The following is a 20,701-nucleotide window of genomic DNA, read 5'->3' on the forward strand; positions in this document are numbered from 1 at the left end:
ATTTTTACCCAAAAGTGACAGTTTTCAGGATATTGATGAAAAACATACTGGCGACGCGCATGCGCGCACTTTTTAGAGATTGTAATAATTTAAATGATTTTTATCATGCATTTCTATAGGCATATTGGTCCGAAAACTCGCAAAACAGAGTCAAAAATAGTCTTATTATGCAGCGTAATTTTAAACAGTGAGTTCCGCACGCCGGCAGAATACTTTGAAGACATTATTCGAAAGAATCAATTCCTTTCCAACCCTTATAGCCCGACTGAATTAATTCGCATTTGTATAACTAAGCTGCCACAATCGATAAGACACATTGCTGTAGCCGGAATATGTAAAGATGACATTGGAACTTTTAAGACTTTTCTACAAGAACTTGAGTATGATAACGAGGACGGTATTTCTTGTAATTTTTTCAGTAACGGTAATCACAATAGATTTTCAGAGAAAAGGGATAATGATCGGAACGGACGTTATAACGGTAATTTTGGAAATGACAGACGAAACAGACAGGACAATAGATACCAGCCTTATGACAAAAGAAAGCGTAGGGATTAGACAGTATTATTTAGTTCGCAATGATATTCTTTTTAAACGAAAATCGGTTGACAACTCTGTTTGGTTAGTTTGCATTCCTGATGAGTGGTTAATAATTTGATTTGTTATTGTGGTGTGCGTACTGTAAGACCTTCGGTACACACACCATCAGATTAGTTGACTTGTTGCTCTAGCGAAGTAGGCGAGTCTTAGCAATACGTCTCGTGGTCTTATCGTGACGTGTTTATCTTCTATCGTTAGGTCAGAAGATAGAAATGTCACTTGTACGCTTAGAGTAGCCGATTGACGGTGACCAACTTCAAACACAACTTGATTAATTTTCACACACATTTATTAAAATAATAAGCCTAGACATTACGTAACTTGATTCTGGATGCTGTTGACAATTGACAATCTGAAGTTCCTTTGATCTTATTCTCGCATATCTCTGATACTTGACAAAAGTATCTATACATTTATCTTCATGGCTTTGTACAGGAATATGGTAATCTTACTAGGCGGAGACTGATACTTGACTATAGACTGGTACAGACAAATGCAGACTAATGCAGACTCTTGCAGACTGACACTCGTTATAATACCTCACGCATTCAGGTATCACTGCGCGAGTGTGATCCGCGGGGAGAAAAGGTTCTACGTTAGCAGCAATCTCATTGGCTGCGTTACTTATTAATACGCGGATCGGCGGAAGCAGAATTTGGTCCGTCTCTAAGGCAGCGCCCTCTCGTGCGGAGACGGACGAGCGCTGCGCCTGCGCTGATGTGCTTAGTGGGGCGCGCTCTAGTGGGAAAGTTGTGTACGCGCTGACTACGCGGAACTATGTACACAACAATTAGCAAGTCCCCGATTCTGCCAATTGACAGGAAAAGGAACACCCTGGGTGTGGGATGAGTGTGCGGACCGAGAGTTCAATAATTTGAAGGCGGCACTCGTCAATGGTCCTATTTTGTCGCATCCTGACTTATCACAGGATTCTTGTATGGCCACTGACAGCACGGCGACCGGTCTGGGAGCCATGCTGTTTCAAGAATTTGAACAAGGTGGCAAATTAGTAGACAGAATAATGGCCTTTGGTAGCAGGGTACTACCCAAAAGTGAAAGAAATTACTCTGTTACCGAACTTGAAGCCCTTTCAGTAGTATGGGGATTATAAAAGTTCTGATACTTTGTGTTTGGTAGAAAAACGAAAGTCTATATGGACCATAGGGCCCTTGAGTTTCTGCTAACCGCCAAATTCGCGCATGGAAGACTAGCGAGATGGGTAGCGGTGCTTCAGGAATACAAGTTTTCAACGGTCTATGTACCTGGTCCGGCAAACGTCATCGCTGACGCCCTGTCCCGCTCAGATATTGGCATTACAGAAAGGATGGCTGAAGCATTAGAGCAAGGGGGACAGAACAGAAGGTATTACTGAGTAAAACCATGAGAAAAGGTGCGTGAAAACGTGATTAAAATAAAAGATATCAGTAATTGCACTAAACTTGCTATGTAGTATGATTGTCCACAGGAAGCACTCCAGGAGCATGAAATGAAGAAGTGGCCCACCTAATCATTCATTTGAGTGTGTTTGTGGGTGCAGACCTGCACTTTAGTGTTCACAGATACTTACGACGACAGCCTCTATGGAACCAAGAGCCATGAAATCGGACGATCTTCTCATACCCACGACAGTGTAGTAGTTAGACTAGTACAAACATCCTACTGGTCAGTAATATAACAAGTAGTTTATCAAATGGTTTAACAAGTAGCATTTGCAACTTTGACATTGAGATTTGGTGAGGATTAATTATATTATGATATGAACAACTAATGAACATGTTTTTTTATAGATATACAGGTGCGACAGATATTTAATAATTCATTGACATAGGTATAGGTGTGTTACTTTATAAGTAACATTAACTTGGTACATGAAACTGTTGTTGTTGTTGTGGTCTTCAGTCCAGAGACTGGTTTGATGCAGCTCCAATGCTACTTTATCCTGTGCAAGCTTCTTCATCTCCCAGTACCTACTGCAACCTACATCCTTCTGAATCTGTTTAGTGTATTCATCTCTTGGTCTCCCTCTACGATTTTTACCCTCCATTTTCCCTCCAATACTGAATTGGTGATCCCTTGATACCTCAGAATATGTCCTACCAAACGATCCATTCGTCTAGTCAAGTTGTGCCACAAACTTCTCTTCTCCCCAATCCTATTCAGTACCTCCTCATTAGTTATGTGATCTACCCATCTTATCTTCAACATTATTCTGTAGCACCACATTTCAAAAGCTTCTATTCTCTTCTTGTCTAAACTGTTTATCGTCTACGTTTCACTTCCATACATGGATACACTCCATACAAATACTTTCAGAAACGACTTCCTGACACTTAAATCTATACTCGATCTTAACAAGTTTCTCTTCTTCAGAAACGCTTTCCTTGCCATTGGCAGCCTACATTTTATATCCTCTCTACTTCGACCATCATCACTTATTTTGCTCCCCAAATAGCAAAACTCATTTACTACTTTAAGCATCTCATTTCCTAATCTAATTCCGTCGGTATCACCCGATTTAATTCGACTACATTCCATTATTCTCGTTTTGCTTTTGTTATAATAAATACATGAGTGTCTTGGCTAATTATACAAATAGAAGAAGAATAAACATAAAGGTAAATGACCTCACTATTGAATGCATCTTAAAATTTTCTGTCTCTTAAATGTCAATAAATTGTGTTAAGTATTAAATAGTATTTGTTGTAAATCGGAAACCAATTGTGGGCATTAGTGAGCACAGGATGCACAAAAAAAAACTTTGTGAGACACAGTGGAAGCAACAACATGGCGTGCAGACGGAACGGGTGGCTAATGGGACGCCGTCTGTAAACCAAAGCCGGGGCGCGGACGGGGGAAACAGCTGGGCTATTCATCGGCGACCTGAGGATCTCGGGCGGCAGACAATGACGGCGCAGGTAACAGGCGGCAGCCGCAACAGCCCTGCTCGTTCGGGGCAACATGGGTGTTTAAACGGCCACCGATGTCTTGCCTCCACTGTTGTACTACACGATGCAGACGAGATAAACCAATTGTACACATAATACACTCAAGTAAGTCTACAGCAACTGCTAATAGCTGTACGGAACTGTCAACTGTATTTGCTTTCTTCTGCGGCCCTCCGCCGTCTTCTGCAGTCACCTGGCATTGACTTCTGAGGAATTTGAGTCACACACAACGACTCAAGTTCCATGTATAGTGTCACCAAACACATAACCTACCTGTCCACAATTACCGATATCCTTATCCAAAATACAATAGTTACATCAAGAGAAAGAAGCAACATGGAGAACAGATGAGTAGGAACACAAACACAGTAAAAGAAGAAACACGAAGAACTGTAGACTAGGCACATTTACACTTCTCTTAGCCGACGCAGAAGAATTTTAGGTGACCTATAACGATCTTACCTGACTGTACCTCCCTCATACTGTGTGCAGAGTTGACGAAAACTTGGCTGTTTCAAATCATACACCCACTTACTGGCTGTATAATTCGAGAATGTTTCCACATCATCAGTTCAGCGAGAGACTGGTAACCTGATGAGATCAACAAACGGCTGAGGTGATTCCTCAATTTCTCCAGGCGTATTTAATGACGAAATAAGTCTCGGGTGAACAGCCTAGTATGAGTGCGCACAGGATAAATCACATCACACACCTCTATGGGGAGGTATCGCAGCATGAAAAGGATCGACAAGCTGCGCCATCGGTGAAGTCGTCTACTGAGTTCTTCTGTTTTCCTTATGAAGTGCCGAGAAGAACGTGTGGTACCGAATTTTGCTACCGTCAATCATCACATCGACTAAGCGGCGGCCAGAAGAATCAAGAAACGTGCCAGCCTAGCTTTGGTACGAGAGAGAGTTCGCTTCACGTGGTGGCGCTTGGACACTACCAACAAAGAACTCCTACAGTTACATCTACAACTGGCCAACCGGTTCAACCCCTGGACGTGGAATTGGGTTGATGGTATCACATGAGCCGCAGCGGACTCAACCCAGCGGAAGTCAATCGAACTACAGGCATCCAAGTTTGAACGTATATCGGAGAAACAACCTTCTGATGGCAGCGGAAAGATCATCATCAATCTCACTAACGAGGAACTGGATGATGACACTATTTCGGTTCTTAAGAAAGGATTGAATTTCGCTCAGACTCCGAAAGATGTACCCATTGCTGACATCATTAGCGCAGTGGAACAAACAGCTGCTCGACTTCCACCTGAAGCTGCTGAAGAAGTTCGTCGCGAAACCTGCAGGGCTCTAACCAAAACAAAACTGATGAATCCGAACATTTCCTACAGGGAGAGGGCCGCCATACGGGAGCTAAGAGAAGATCGAGACATAGTAATATCACCTGCAGACAAGGGCAACGCAACAGTGATCCTATCCCGACAGGATTAAGCTGAGAAGATGTGGGTCCTACTTGATGACAGCGCATACCGCAAGATTGACACCGATCCTACCAAGAGGGTCGAGAGGAAGACTCTCGCGCTTCTCAAGGATTCCGGCTTCCCTGACGAGATTACCAAGAAGCTACGACCGAGGGCTGCTGTTCCTCCTAGACCTTACCGACTGCCGAAGGTGCACAATGAATCGATTCCGTTACGTCCCATTGTCAGCAATATTGGTGCCCCAACGTACCTTCTCGCCAAGCATCTCAAACAACTGCTTAGCCCTTACGTTGGGAGATGTACACACCATATCCATAACTCCTTACATTTCCTGGGACGCATCAACAACCTTGTGCTGAAGGAATCTGACATACTGGTGAGCTTCGACGTGGTATCTCTATTGACTAAAGTTCTGTTACAAGAATCCTTGGAACTCATCAGGCAGAAATTTGACGAAGAGACCACCAAGCTTTTCAGACACGTTCTGACATCAACTTACTTCTTATTTGACGGTGAATACTACGAGCAAACAGGAGGAGTAGCCATGGGGAATCCACTCTCACCCGTTGTCGCAAATATGTACATGGAACATTTCGAGGAGGAAGCTCTTGAATCAGCACATCTAAAACCGATCTGTTTCTTTAGATATGTGGATCATACCTTCGTTATTTGGCCAGATGGAAGAGATAATATATAATGTGTGAGGAAGTCTGCCAGTTTAAGTTCACCATGGAGATCGAAACGGATGGGATGCTCCCTTTCCTAGATGTTTTGATTAGAAGACGAACTGACGGCACTTTGGGCCACGGCGTGTATAGGAAGAAGACACACGCCCATTTGTACCTACATGCAGATAGTTGCCACCATCCGGCACAAAAGAATGGCGTGCTCAAAACTCTTGAAGACAGAGCTCACACCATCTCCGACAGGGACAGTCTCGAACAAGAATTGGACCATCTGAAGACCGTGTTTCGGAGGAACGGTTACAAGGAGGGGCAAATTCGGAAGGCTCTGCATCCCACACCTGCAGCACCAGCGGAAACTGAGGATGAGCCTCAGGAGGAGGCGGCCCTGGCTGTTATTCCGTTTTGTGGGGCCTTATCCGGAAAAAAATTGGACGCATTTTACGTAAACACCAAGTGAAAACCATCTTCCGTCCTCCAAGCAAAACCAAGAGCCTTCTTGGTAGTGTCAAGGACAACCTTGGTCTACCTAAATCAGGGGTTTATCAGGTACCTTGCCAATGCGGTAGTGTATGCATAGGTCAAACCATTCGTACCATTGAGGACCGATGCCGAGAACGTCAACGGCACACTAGACTGCAACAGCCCAGTAGGTCGGCAATCGGTGAGCATTGCCTGTCGGAACTCCACAGCATGGTTATGACCAAACCAAAGTCCTGACACAGACTTCCAAATACTGGGACTGTGTCATCAAAGAAGCTATAGAGCTCAGAATAAGGGAGCCACAACTAAGTAGTGACAGCGGTTACATCCTTAGCAAGGCCTGAGATCCCGCGATCACCCGGATTAAGAAGAAGAAGAAGGATATTTCCCAGAGTGTACCGACTTCGGGGGAGGAGGGAAGAATAACGAGAGCGGTGCCGGCAGACCCTCCTGAACGAGAAGACCTAGGACGCAGCGCCCAGACGGCGGGAGAACGGACTCTGTACCTGGACCGCACCGACTCATAGGAAGCGCCTGAGGCAGGAGCGGGAGGGGGATTGTCCTATATATATATATATACATGGCGCCGGCCCACCGCCGGTCAGTACATCAGCGCACCTGATGATGGCAGCGTGGTCGATTGCCGAAATGTTGTGTCCTATGCACACTCATACCACGTTGTTCACCCGAGATTTATTTCGTAATCGGCTGAGGGTCCAAATACTGACTTGTAAAGGCAACATGTACGATCTCGAACAATCTTCGCGTCCTAAACTTCACAAAAAACATAGCTTTCATCCCCGTACACAAATGAAGGTTAAAGAGTGTTGTGAAATCCAAATGAGTGTGTGACTCTTCGTGAAAAAGTGCATAATGTAGTGAACACTGAACAGTTACACCCACAAACTAACAGTTTGTAACGTCTCTTAGCAAAAGACATATTATGTAATAAAGAGAAAGCATTATGTGTCATATTTTGTTCTTGTATAAAATTATGTACTGATTTTTTTTAGATAATATCTGTGTCGGCGAGTACTGAAACCGCCACAGACGATACTTATTAAATATCAAACAAAGAGGAGAATATGTGACTAGTATAAGTAGTACAGAACGAACATTAATTTCTCTGTCGTCTTCTTGTAGATACGTGAGTAGGAAGAGCCTGTGACGTTATATTGTACGCTTGCGTAGCATTCTTTTGTCAAGTTTGTGAGAGGGACGCCATTAGACATAGCTTTGGAAAGGTGTGCAATAACTTAATTTCTTTCAATGTTCTGAATAGAGTTACTTAGTGAAACCTTGCATTATGATTTGTAAGAAGCTTGCCTGGTATTTTATCCAATCCCTTTAAGACATTTTCAGTTATTTAAATATTATTCGTAGTGCAGAGCTGCGCTACGAACGAACGAGCCGCTGCCGCGGTGCATTCAAACTGCATTAAATGAAATAAATCATACCGCAAAGAAGCGGGCAGGTAATAGCGAACTAAAATTATTTCTTTCAGCTTTCGGAATTGCAGAGCAGAGCAGCAGATTTTATGATGCATTTTACAGGTTGACGCGGGCTGCTGATAATTTATTATTAACAGTGCAAAAAGATAATTTACCTTCATAACATAAAAGAAATCTTGCTGTGCGTAGTTCTGGTCTGGCAAACCTTATAGTAAAAACATCTTTTTCTATGACAATAGTCTCATGTTCTCGTGTTAGTCGTGGTACTTACTGGTGTTTTACTGTTAACAAAAATCCACTGCAAAATTTTGATGTTGAACAATCATTGCGTACTGTAACATCAGTATTAATAACGAAGTAATTTTCATTAACCTTTTCAATAACTATAAAGTAAGGAAGATATGGTGAACTCAACGAAAAAATGTTCCTTTAATAGAAAGCCAGTTCCAGAACAATAAGAACATAATCTATTTTGTTTTTTGAAAATTAATGATTCTAAGAAAGCCACAACACAGCATCACTGAAAGGTATTTCGGGGCTCTTTTCGTAGCAACATATTTTATCTCATATATTAGTTCTTACGCGAGTAATAATAAAACAAAGCAAATAGTAAAGAGCCAGCGAAAAGTTTCCGATATCTACCATTTGTGTAGGATTTTTACTAATTTTTCAGGGTATTCTTAAGAAAATATTTGTGTATGTATTCATGTAAAATATTGTTTGACATTCTCTTTGATAATGATGCGATGTCCTTCACTGTTTTTATCTATTTGCGTATTTCCAGAATTTTATTTGTGTATGTATTTATGTAAAATTATTGTTTGTCATTTCTTTGTTAATGATGCTATGGGTTGTTATTTTATGTATTACATTTAACACACTGTGAAAAAACACATTAGATAAATTGGTGGTCTGTCCGAACTCTTATTAGAAATATTAATTGCCACAGTAAATGTAAATGCATTCGTCAAAGAACACTTTAGAACATAGATTTTGGAAATATTTAAAGATCATACACGTTAGGGTAACACTATACTACAGTTTGTGAAACGATGTTTTTTTTGTGATGTTGACCAAGAGCATAAATATGACCAAGTAAAAATTATGGAGACTGTTTCATAGGATTTTATTTATTTGTATAATGAACAATAGATAACCTCTTGAATAATTGATGTAACTGCTTGTCTTGCATATTAATGGCTAAATGAAGCACATATAATTTTTTGGGCGATCACTTTGAAAAGATTAGGAGAATTTACTTTAATATTTCTTGCCTCAACCTATGTCTTAGGGATGGATGAATGATAGAGAGCGTGGGCCTTAAGTCTAAAGAAAGATGGGAACTGCCATTTTTGAAAGAGTATTAAAATTTTTATAATGTTAGATAATTTATTTTGACATTGTATATTCTAATTGTCACGTCTCGGAAAAAATGTCCCAACATAAAGATTAAACATATTGTAATAAACATGTAATAAGTAAATTTATGGCAGTAAACCCATGAATGAATACAGAATGACTGTTGAAAAAATATCGATTCAAGTGTTCCTCCGCCCTTGTATTCTTATTAGTTCGCTTGTACAGACAATTGATGGTCATATGATTTTGTACTGGATAAGATAATACTATAAGAAGTACTCCATCACAGTACAAAATAGTTCGTTAGGTGGCTATAATTTGGCACCTTACAAGCACTCATCGACATACTTTGACGTGATCTGCAAACACAATTAGGTATGACGTGATAGGTTGTACATCGTATATACGAATATATAGAGGAGACTGACATTATCACGTACATCTTGTAAATAATTGTTAACGCTTATTGCATGAAAGATGGAGTGTATTTACTATAAAAACGGCGTAGTGAATGATTGCCTATACTAGTAGAGGTTGGAACGCCAGTGTAAATGAAACGGCTGGGGGAACTAAAGGCCTGGGTGGAAGGCCCACAGGTGTGTTGGTCCGGTTTAAACACAGGAAATAGCAAGACGGACGTCGTAGCACCTGAGCTATGGAACACAATAGGGTGACGGCCGGCCGTTATTGTAGTAGGGGCCGGAAGGATAACCGGATAATATTTCCGAACGCTGAAAATCTTGGACACAGGTGAGAAGAACGTAGAAGCGGCACCTCGGAAACCACGAAGGCTGGGTTATTTCCAAGGATTTTACTCAGAAGCGTACCATTGTACGATATAGGATTTTCCTCGCAAACTTTCCGCGCTGGACGACAAAAGACTAAAATATGGTTGGTCGGCGTTCGGAAGAATCTGTAGAGACGGAGCATATTCCGTGGTTTCGGGAATATGAGTCGTTTTCGGATGGTGGGGAGCCAAGCCTTGCTGTGAAGCCAGCGGTGGAGAGACGTGGTCTTCCGTTGTGAGCGCCCGTGTGTGACGGACGCTCGATATCAGCTTTGTTGGTACAGATGGACTAATTTGCTGTCTTTGTTCTCATTAGAGTTTATAGTTAGAACAGTTAGGAACTGTACTGTTGCGAACCTATACGATTCCGGTTTGGGAGTCATCGTTGAGTACGCAGCGTTCAGTAATTGAGAGCACTTCCTCTGCCTGTACTTACGTTGAGACATTATTTGAACTCCTTCCTTGTGGTTGGGAGTTCGCGCTTCTCGTCTGTAGAACACAGAGAGGAGAAGATATTATTACAGTATATCAGTCAGAGGACCGTCTTCTGCTGTCCTAGTGTTTGAAAGAGTTTATTTGTGGCTGGAGTTCTTCCATCGTCGCAGACGAGTACGAGAACCATTACGATATTAGCGTGTGTACTGCGTCCGGTGCGTCGAAGTAAACTGCTTCGGCTCATTAGGGCTGTAAAAGCTAGACAACTGCGATCACGTTTATTGCCGGTGGGGTCAGCGATTTTCTCTGCCTCGTGATGGCTGGGTGTTGTGTGATGTCCTTAGGTCAGTTAGGTTTAAGTAGTTCTAAGTTCTAGGGGACTGATGACCATAGATGTTAAGTCCCATAGTGGTCAGAGCCATTTTGCGATCACGTTAGTTTATTTCCACTGAGGTTCCACACCACTGTAGATCATTCTTGAAAGTAGTGTCTTCTAGTGTTTGGTACGTAGATGATGTCAGTCATTCCTCGTTATTGCTATTAGACCGCGCCGTCATAATAAGGGACAGCGTTGGGCAGTTGATCAGTAACTTCATTTAGGAAATGTAAACTTGTAATATAAAGGTTTCTTTTAATCTACAATAAACATATAAGTAAGCACAACGTTTATCATTTAGTAGGATTAGTTGCCTTCATCATTCGTTTATGTTTAGATTGTAATTTATAGAACTAAGAGATCCTAAGGTCTGCTTCAGGGGGTAGTCAGACAGGGTCAAATCTTCATTTTAGCGTTTATTATTTTCCGTTACGCACATTAATTTTACACCGGCCTGGAGTAGCATCATGTTAGAGTGCTCGAAAACGCACTTAGCTCCTATTCTTAGAACGACAGATTTCTGGGGAGGTTATGCAGGGTAAACTTCCAGAACAAAAATTAGTGCACTTTTTTGGGCTTTACAGTTCACTCAAAATTTATTGCTACATATCGCGTGGATGAAATGATTACATTTACAGATCAACAGCACGAGAGGTTATGAGGCATCAAGCATCAATCCATGCTGCATCACCATGTTAGTACGTCGTGTAGCCTCCACAGGCGGCAGTAGAGGTACGGACCCTGCATCCAGTCGGTGTACAGATGGGGAGTACTGTCCTGGGGTATGTTATTCCACGCCTGGTCGACTCGTTCACGTAGTACTGTAGTAGTTGGTCGACTAGTCGCACTGTCACTTCTCGTCCCATCACATCCCAAACGTGCTCGGTCGGAAACCGGAGATTGTGCAGTACATGGAAGTTGCTGCACATCTTGCAGACCACATAGAGTTTGACGGCCAGTAGTACCTTTCTGTTGCAAGAACGGCTAAAGAACGGGTCTAACAACACTCTGTACGTACCAAGCGCTGGTTAGCGTTCCCTCCAGAAACACCAAACGTGTGCCAGAGTCGTAGGTTACCTACCGCTCCTCACACCATAACGTCTGCGGTGGGGCCAGCGTGTCCTGGACGAATGCACTCTACGAGGCAGCGCTCACCAGGACTACGTCGTATGTTCAGATTGTAAGTAGGCTGTTTACGTTTTCATGTTGGTAACGCCACGTAGCGCTCTATATGAAAATCACTGGCAGCGCTGTGTGAAGTCTGTGGCTGGTTTCCATTGTTGGAATATTTGCTATTGTAGTGTTGGGTAATTGGATGTGAACAGCGCATAGCGTTGCGCAGTTGGAGGTGACCCGCCAGCAGTGGTGGATGTGAGGATAGAGATGGCAGAATTTTAAGAGCGGACGATCTGGACGTGTGTCCATCAGAAAGAGTAAATTTGTAATACTGGATATCATGATCTGATATATACCCTACTGGCCATTAAAATTGCTACACCACGAAGATGACGTGCTAGAGACGCGAAATTTAACCTACAGGAAGAAAATGCTGTGATATGCAAATTATTAGCTTTTCAGAGCATTCACACAAGGTTGGCACCGGTGGCGACACCTACAACGTGCTGACATGAGGAAAGTTTCCAACCGATTAATCATACAAAAATAGCGATTGACCGGCGTTGCCCGGTGAAACGTTGTTGTGATGCCTCGTGTAAGGAGGAGAAATGCGTACCATCACGTTTCCGACACTGATAAATGTCGGATTACAGCCTATCGCGATTGCGGTTTATCGTATCGCGACATTGCTGCTCGCGTTGGTCGAGATCCAGTGACTGTTAGCAGAATATGGAATCTGTGGGTTCAGGAGCGTAATACGGAACGCCGTGCTGGATCCCAACGGCCTCGTATCACTAACAGTCGAGATGACAGGCATCTTATCCACATGGCCGTAACGGATCGTGCAGCCATGTCTCGATCAGTGAGTCAACAGATGGGGCGTTTGGAAGACGAAAACCATCTGCACCAACAGTTCGACGACGTTTGCAGCAGCATGGACTATCTGCTCTGAGACCATGACTGCAGTTACCTTTGATGCTGCATCACAGACGGGAGCGCCTGCGATGGTGTACTCGACGACGAACCTGGGTGCACGAATGGCGAAACGTCATTTTTTCGGATGAATCCAGGTTCTGTTTACAGCATCATGATGGTCACATGCATGTTTGGCGACATCGCGGTGAACGCACATTAGAAGCGTGTATTTGTCATCCCCATACTGGCGTATTACCTGGCGTGATGGTTTGGGGTGCCATTGGTTACACGTTTCAGTCACCTCTTGTTCGCATTGACGGCACTTTGAACAGTGGATGTTACATTTCAGATGTGTTACGACCAATGGCTCTACCCTTCATTCGATCCCTCCGAAACCATACATTTCAGGAGGATAATGCGCGACCGCATGTTGCAGGTCCTGTAAGGGCCTTTCTGGATACAGAGAATGTTCGAGTGCTGCCCTGGCCAGCACATTCTCCAGATCTCTCACCAATTGAAAACGTCTGGTCAATGTTGGCCGAGCAACTGGCTCGTCACAATACGCCAGTCACTACTCTTGAAACGTCCCCTTTTGAAAAACTTATACAAGACTGTGCTTACCCTGACACACAATATTTTTAGCGCAACGCAATCTGACTTTCAAAAATCCCTACAAAAGAATGGCCCTGACTAACATTAACCTATACGTTTCACAGATCACTTACCTCACAAAAATCTTCGTTACTCGAATTACTGCAATACAGCGAGCGCAACAACTGCCAGCTAAATAAAAGATTCAAACTACTGAAGGCACTAACTACTGATAGGCATAGTTAGCAAATGAAAGATTTTAATAGAGAACAAACAATGTATTTACCTTAACAGTCATAACATATATAGCAGTTCATGACATCCAGCCTTACAAATTTCAAAACTCCGCCATCTCTGTCCCCACATCCACCACTGCTGGCGGCTCACCTCCAACTGTGCAACGCTACGCGCTGTTCACATCCAGCTGCCCAACACTACAATGGCAGACAACAATGCAAACTAGCCACAGACTGCACACAGCACAGGTAGTGATTTTCATACAGAGCGCTACGTAACGTTGCCAATAAGAAAACATAAACAGCCTACTTACATAGCCCCCATGCTCCCCACAAAAAATTTTACAAATTGTTTTGGGCAGTGGCCAATAATGATTTGATAAAATTTTTCATAATTACAATAACAAAGATATCAAATACACACACTTATTGATACAATGTTGGTCAAAAACTAAAATTTTGTCACAGTCCATAAAGACAGTCCTGTTCATTCATTACAGTAAAATTGCAGTGTTGTTTTTTTTTTCTCAAAGTCTGAGCAGTAAAAGAGAATGCACACGTAAGTAGTGGATTTCCATGCAGTCTTGAAGAAGTAGTATTGTCCTTCCAACGGAAAGACAGTGCTGACTCTTGACATGCAGACAGGTAATGCGCCACAACAGAGCAAACCCACAGCAGAGTCAGTCGAAGTTTTGAAGAATATTGGTAGGTAGGTCATCACAGAGCAGACCCACTGTAGTCCTGGTAGAGAGTATGGTATTGGTGGGCCACCAGAGGTGCAGACCCACTGCAGTCCTTGTAGAAATAATTGTATTGGTGAGTCATCGAAGGTGCAGACCCACTTCAGTCCTTGTAGAGACGGCTAGCAGCCATCTGTTGCGACTGTGCAGGTGCACAATCACCATCGAAGAGTCTTGTGGACAATATAGCAAGTCCATAAACCACCACTTGTGCACTCACAAAGATTTTGGAATTGTCCTTAGAACCAGCAATGCTGTTATCCAGTCCCTTGCTGAATTATTAACACACGTGCAAACACTAACAGTCCCTACTTTTCAATATTGTCCATATACTATGACCAACAGAAATGTGTGCAGTGAAATGGAACTTACAAGTTAATAATAAGATGAACTGGTGTCAATTACAATTTTATAACATAAGAATACAATTACAAAGGTACAAAATACATCATTAAAGAACATAACAATACAGATAACATTTGTAGTACAAGCTTTACAAAAGAATCGAAATAACATATACATCAGTGTTACAGGAATTATGACATGAGTACATACATAAAATATCAGAACATCTTTCGAAACATCAACTTCACACAAGAGCATTAAAACAGAACAGAATAAATAATGTCTAAACATCTTTACGAAGAAAATAACATATCATAAAAATTCTACAACATAACTCTTATTAGCTAAACACATTAAGACAGGAAAAACACAAATTCATATAGTGTAATAACATAAAAATGCAGGACAGGGTTTGTTTTCAGTGTGACATTTGGTACTGCAGTCCACCCCAAATGTTGAAATAAGAGGAACGATATATGGAATGAAGTTTTGTTTCCACCAAAAAAATTCTATCCAAGCTTGCTTTCTGTATTTATATGTTCACATATTTCTTACCTCATTATTTATTTTCCATTATCTTACCTCATCATTTATTTCCAAGAAAATCCTACCTAAACCTGTTGTCCCTAAACCCTACTTTTTTGTTCATATCCTCTTTCAAAATACTTTTTGACCAAACCAGTTTCTTAGAGCTTCTCAATGCATTTCTTCCAGTTCATCACAACTCGTTCTCTTATATAGCCTACCCCATCTTAAGCTAACTTAAACCTAATGAGCTCAGGTGCTAAACTAAGGGATGAGGCAATGCAGCAGCACAAAACAATTAACACAAACAGCAATGACAAAAAAAATGCAAATTAGCAAAGCAAGCAGCAATATTACAACTAATACAAGGCAATTAGCAGTAAACAAGAAAAATAAATCAATAGTAAAACTGGCTTAACAGAGTAATGTAAAGTGAAATTTAGTAGCACTATGCCTGGCAAACAGCAGCAGCAAATGAAATAACTTATACCTAAACATGACAAAGCTCAAGCAGAAAAAATATTACACTAAAAATGGCCATGTTTAATACCTATGTCACATCTTAACACTAGAGTGATGCATCACAAAAACTTACTCTGCAAGAAAGTTACCAAGTCATTAAAAAAAAATTATTTATGCAATTCCTGTGAAGGGAAATGTCTATTTGCGCTCTCTTTTCTAAGAAAGTATATCATAAACGTATTCTTTACTTGGTCTGTAGACAGAAAATAGTGATATTAGTACATCTATTAAATTTTATAATAACTAATGCTGCAGTGCACCTGCAGGCCAGAGTGGCCGTGCGGTTCTAGGCGCTACAGTCTGGAACCGTGTGACCGCTACGGTTGCAGGTTCGAATCCTGCCTCGGGCATGGATGTGTGTGACGTCCTTAGGTTAGTTAGGTTTAAGTAGTTCTAAGTTCTCGGGGACAGATGACCACAGCAGTTAAGTGCCATAGTGCTCAGAACCATTTGAACCATTTTTTTTGCAGTGCACCTAGAAACTAGATATTAAAGAAAATGAGCAAATATGCGCAAAGGAAGGCATGAAACATCATTCATTAGCTATATGGCACTTCATAAGGTAGTAAAAAGAATCTCTCAACTAGAAAGACAGTAGTCATAATCAGTTGTATAGACATAAAAATATTTCTCGTCATTTCATTAGGCATTTCAGTAAATATAATAAATTAAGAGCTCCACAGTGTTATCATATGTTTTCAAGTTTGAGCGTGTCGTATTTGCGATGCTTTCGACAAAGAAATGTCAATAGCGAGGATATTGACCGCTTTTTATTTTCCACCTAATGGCTTTCTTTTGTCAGACGACTATCTCTCAGTTGGGTGCCCAAAACGCATTATGTCAAGGTCCCTTACCTTTCTTACTGAAATATTTACGACACCAGTTTGCATTACAGTGACAGTCTCATATAAAAAATTTCACAGGTCGAGAATTTGCGTTGCAAATGTATAGAAACAAAATCCTATGAATATAACAGTGTTCAAAAAGTTTTCGTCGGCATTGTGATACATTCACACATTTCATAACTCTTAAAGTACGATTCTTGGTTTCCAACATCCTTTCCCACAAATCAGAGTCCCTAACCACTACTAATTATTCATATACGTATTCGTCGACACTTCTTCAATATTTCATCATAATAAATATGTAGCATAATAAAATTCCTCATATACAGTAGCATCATCTTATTGATCATAAACATACCTCAACAGCATAAAACACATCGTCGTCGTAAAAATAACATCATAACACCTCAGTCAAATCTCAAAAACGTCGTAGCTTTCTGCAATAATGTCAAAACCTAAAAAAATTCTCTGCTCGTTTCAATAGTGCCATCTACCTCAAACGTACTTCAAAATCATGCTCCCTTACCAAATACATCATTCAAAGCTCTCATAGTATCACAATGGTTCCAAAAAAATATGAACAGTTCACAAAGTACAGACAAAATACAATTTCATAAGTGTGAAGTTACCCAAGTGTGTAATTGCGTAAACATGTGTCACTGATGTAGTAAAAGAAAGGTTTATCTCTCAGTTAAATGATCAGATAGCTGTGTAATTTGTGTGTTAGAGAAATATGGTACCGATGTGTAAAGTTGTATAAGCAAATACCATATTTGCTAGGGCGCCTTGTGCTTGCCAAACACATGGTACTCAAAGTAAGCGTGTACACCCATGAAGATTAATGTAATTATACCCTCAGGTGTTACAGATTACAGCAATGGAATGAAATGTATCACGGAAAACCTTTGCATCGTTGTACTTCAAATATCTTTAATTTTGTACTTAAAACATTTATTTTTAATCACTCAAATACGTGTACTGTAGCGCTAAACTGTGCGTCTTGTTGTAAGATAATCTCTGTGGAAGTGTCGTAGTTATAGTCCTCCGAAAGCTAAGTTCTGCAGAAGTCAATGTACTTATCTCATGATAAACAAAAGTGAAATGCTTTGCGTATAGATATCGTAGTTATTACGTACCTTACCGTGATCAAGAAAGTACTATAATGTGACGTATTGTTGTGCTACGAAAAAGGCTGTCTCATTGTAGCTGCACCACAAAAGTTACTACTAAAACATGTTTTACTTTCCAGAATAATACAGAAAAATTGTACAGATATAAAACAGAAACACCGCAAAAGCAACATTGTAAATTGTCACTCATTAGTAGCGTCGTGATAAAATTGTGTAGCTGTCACATAAACTAACCACTGTGTCATCTGGTATCTCACAGAAAGTACTTTAAATCCAGAATGTATTTTCAAGTAAACCAAAATGTTGCGTTAAAATCCCATTAGCAGTGCCAGTATATGTTCTAAGTATGTAAGTCTGATAGTGTTGTACATTCTTGCAACAAGTTGCACGATTACGTAACGACTGTGTCGTCTGTTCACTATAACAATGCATTCGTAATTACTGTCTAAATAAGTTGCCCAGGTTCTCGACTGTATATTTAACTTCAAACATTGTTGCATGGTAACAGTTTCTTAAGTCTGACAGAGCATACTAGAAATGTGAAGTGAAAAGTTTTATGGCAAAGACAAAGTTAAAAAGCAGATTATCTCTCAATAAACCGTTTTACACGTGAAATGTGGTGCAATCATTTACTCTTCATAGTACTCAGAGTTTCAACTTGAACGCAATTATCATGCTGTATATGTCGGTAAAGAATACTGGAATTTTTCTCAAGGTTAGCGTCTATGTTATTTTTCTCTGAGCCAGCCGGCGCACGCGGCTGCCTGTGGTGCGAGTCATTGTCTGTCTCTTCGTTGGCGCGCGTCGTCATTGGGATTAGGAGACCTAACTACTACAAATTCACCTTGTCGAGAAGGCCCTGCCCTGTTTAAATCCCGCCAGTTCTGATGCAATTCCGGTCTGTCGTTACGAATATATCGTCTGTCGTCATGTCGGTAGATTCCGTAGTTTCTTCCTTGTCCGTCACGTGGTGGAGAATTTCTCCCCGAATCGTAACTGTGCGCCGAACTGTTGCGTCTGAAGTCATTCTGTCTCCCTTGATAATAATTGTTTTGGTTCCCATATTGTCTGTTTCCATGGTTATCTCTATCATATTCATTACTACGGAAATGCGATCTTTCTCTGTAACTATTACTCTGCCAGTGGTTGTCATACGGGTGGTGTCTGTTTTGGTCACGATTTGTGTTGTGAGAATAGCCTTGTCGTGTCCAGTTATTATTTCTGTCATCGCGGAATTGAGACGGATGTGACCTGTAATTGTTGAGTTCCTGTTTTCGCGTTCCGCGATTGGCAGTGTCAATTTCCAGTTCTTGTAAGAGTCCCTGAAAAGCTTCAATGTCGTCTTTGCAACGTCCTGCCAAAATAATATGTCGTAAATGTTCAGGTAATTTGATTAAGCAAATGTGGATGAGTTCTGAGGGGCTGTATGGGTATTGATTCTTGTGCAACATGTCTTCAAAATATTTCATAAGACTGGAAAATTCAGATTGTTCGAAATGTTTCACCATTATGATGCTATGTTTTACCTGGTGTAGTGGGACGAAATTAAACGTCACCCATCCACCAAGTCAGCCCAGTTTGCAGGTGACTATAAGTTTAATTTAGTTTTTGTTTATGTGTTTTCTTATTATTTGTAATAAATGTGAATTATCTAAAAGTTTTGTATTTTTTTTTATGTGTTTCATGTACGGAGAGATCGGCGCAACGAACGGGGACAGCATCTTCGTTGCCGCGACCAGAGAGGAAATTGCTGGCCGCTATACGTCGCGGGTCGACAGCCAAGGAGCAACAGAAGATCCTGGAATCGAGTTGTTGCGTCGTGTTTCTAAAAAATTAAAAATGAATTTTTATACTCTTTTTGTACAACAATGACATCAAATAGAGCTGAATCTTATTGAGATGTTAGTCACTGTCTGTCAACGCTCAAGTTCACATCTGTATGTGTAGGAAGCTAATAAAGTAGTGTATGCTACTAAAGTTGAAACACGTGTCTTGAAGATTTATTTATGAAGAGTTATGTGAACGGATTAATAATATATTTGACAAGATTATTGATTCAGACAGCGTTGGCCGAAACTTTGAATCTAAAAAGTTTATTTAATGTGTGATTCTGATATCGATTAGATCAAGATAACGTGTGTCGATATAATTTTCTGAGGAGAAACAAACGAAATTTAAATTCGAAAAAATTACGAAAACCAATTGGCCCAAGTGATGTAATTCTCTGCACACGACTCAACTGATGTTTTACAGTTTCGTTCAAGAACCATTCTATGACAATTTAAAAGGCATATAAATCATTTTTTGAAAGTGGGTGGTAACTGACGTAGGTGACGAAGTCTGCACATGGTCATACATATATCAAACGCAAACCTAAATACGTCGTTACACCACACCGTGGCGACCTTAGAAACAGGACTTGTGTGCAACTAAGGCACACAGGTACGAAACAAAACATCAAGAGTCCTTCGGAAGTCAACGCGGGTTTTCGTGGAGCCTTCACCAGCCAGCGGCGACTTCGTGGCTGTGGGCATCTGACGGAGTGCAGCCAAGCAGTACGGTCACGCAGTTGTTCCACGAGAAGGCGCGTCTGTTGGGCAGCAGCCGAACGCTGCAAAACCCCGACAACCTTTTTTCTCCCTAAACTAATAGGCCCAGTACGTCAGCTGCGGGGCGTTCCTCCGGCTGGTATTAGAAGTGTTGCTGAGGGCTTCGCCTGTCTACGGCGGTGTCGGGCGTGGTTGCAGCCAGCGACGTTTCCGGTGTTCGACTCAGCGTCCTGCCGGTTGCGGAAGCGGGGTCGCAGCATCTCAGCGGCTGCATCGACGGCTGTTACATCTGCAGCCCATAGCAGCACACTGATCATCGAGAACTACAAATTACAATATTACTGTCCGGTGAGTTTGTTTCAAGTTGGAAGTGGAGTGTTGTACATAGGAAGTGTGCTTTTATAGGATTGCTGATTACAAATCTGCGTGTGTAAATAGTTAATATCTTACAATAATGTCGGGAAGTGAAATGTCAGACGAAGAGCAATCTATGTCCGATAGGAGCATGAGAGCCCTTTTTAGGGCGATCGCTAAATTAAAACAATCTAACGAGGAATCTACTGCTAGATTAAAAGAGGAACTAAAACAGGAATTAAAACAGTCTAACGAAGAATCTACTGCTAG

Source organism: Schistocerca piceifrons, chromosome 5, assembly GCF_021461385.2.
Source record: "Schistocerca piceifrons isolate TAMUIC-IGC-003096 chromosome 5, iqSchPice1.1, whole genome shotgun sequence".
Lineage (NCBI taxonomy): Eukaryota > Metazoa > Arthropoda > Insecta > Orthoptera > Acrididae > Schistocerca > Schistocerca piceifrons.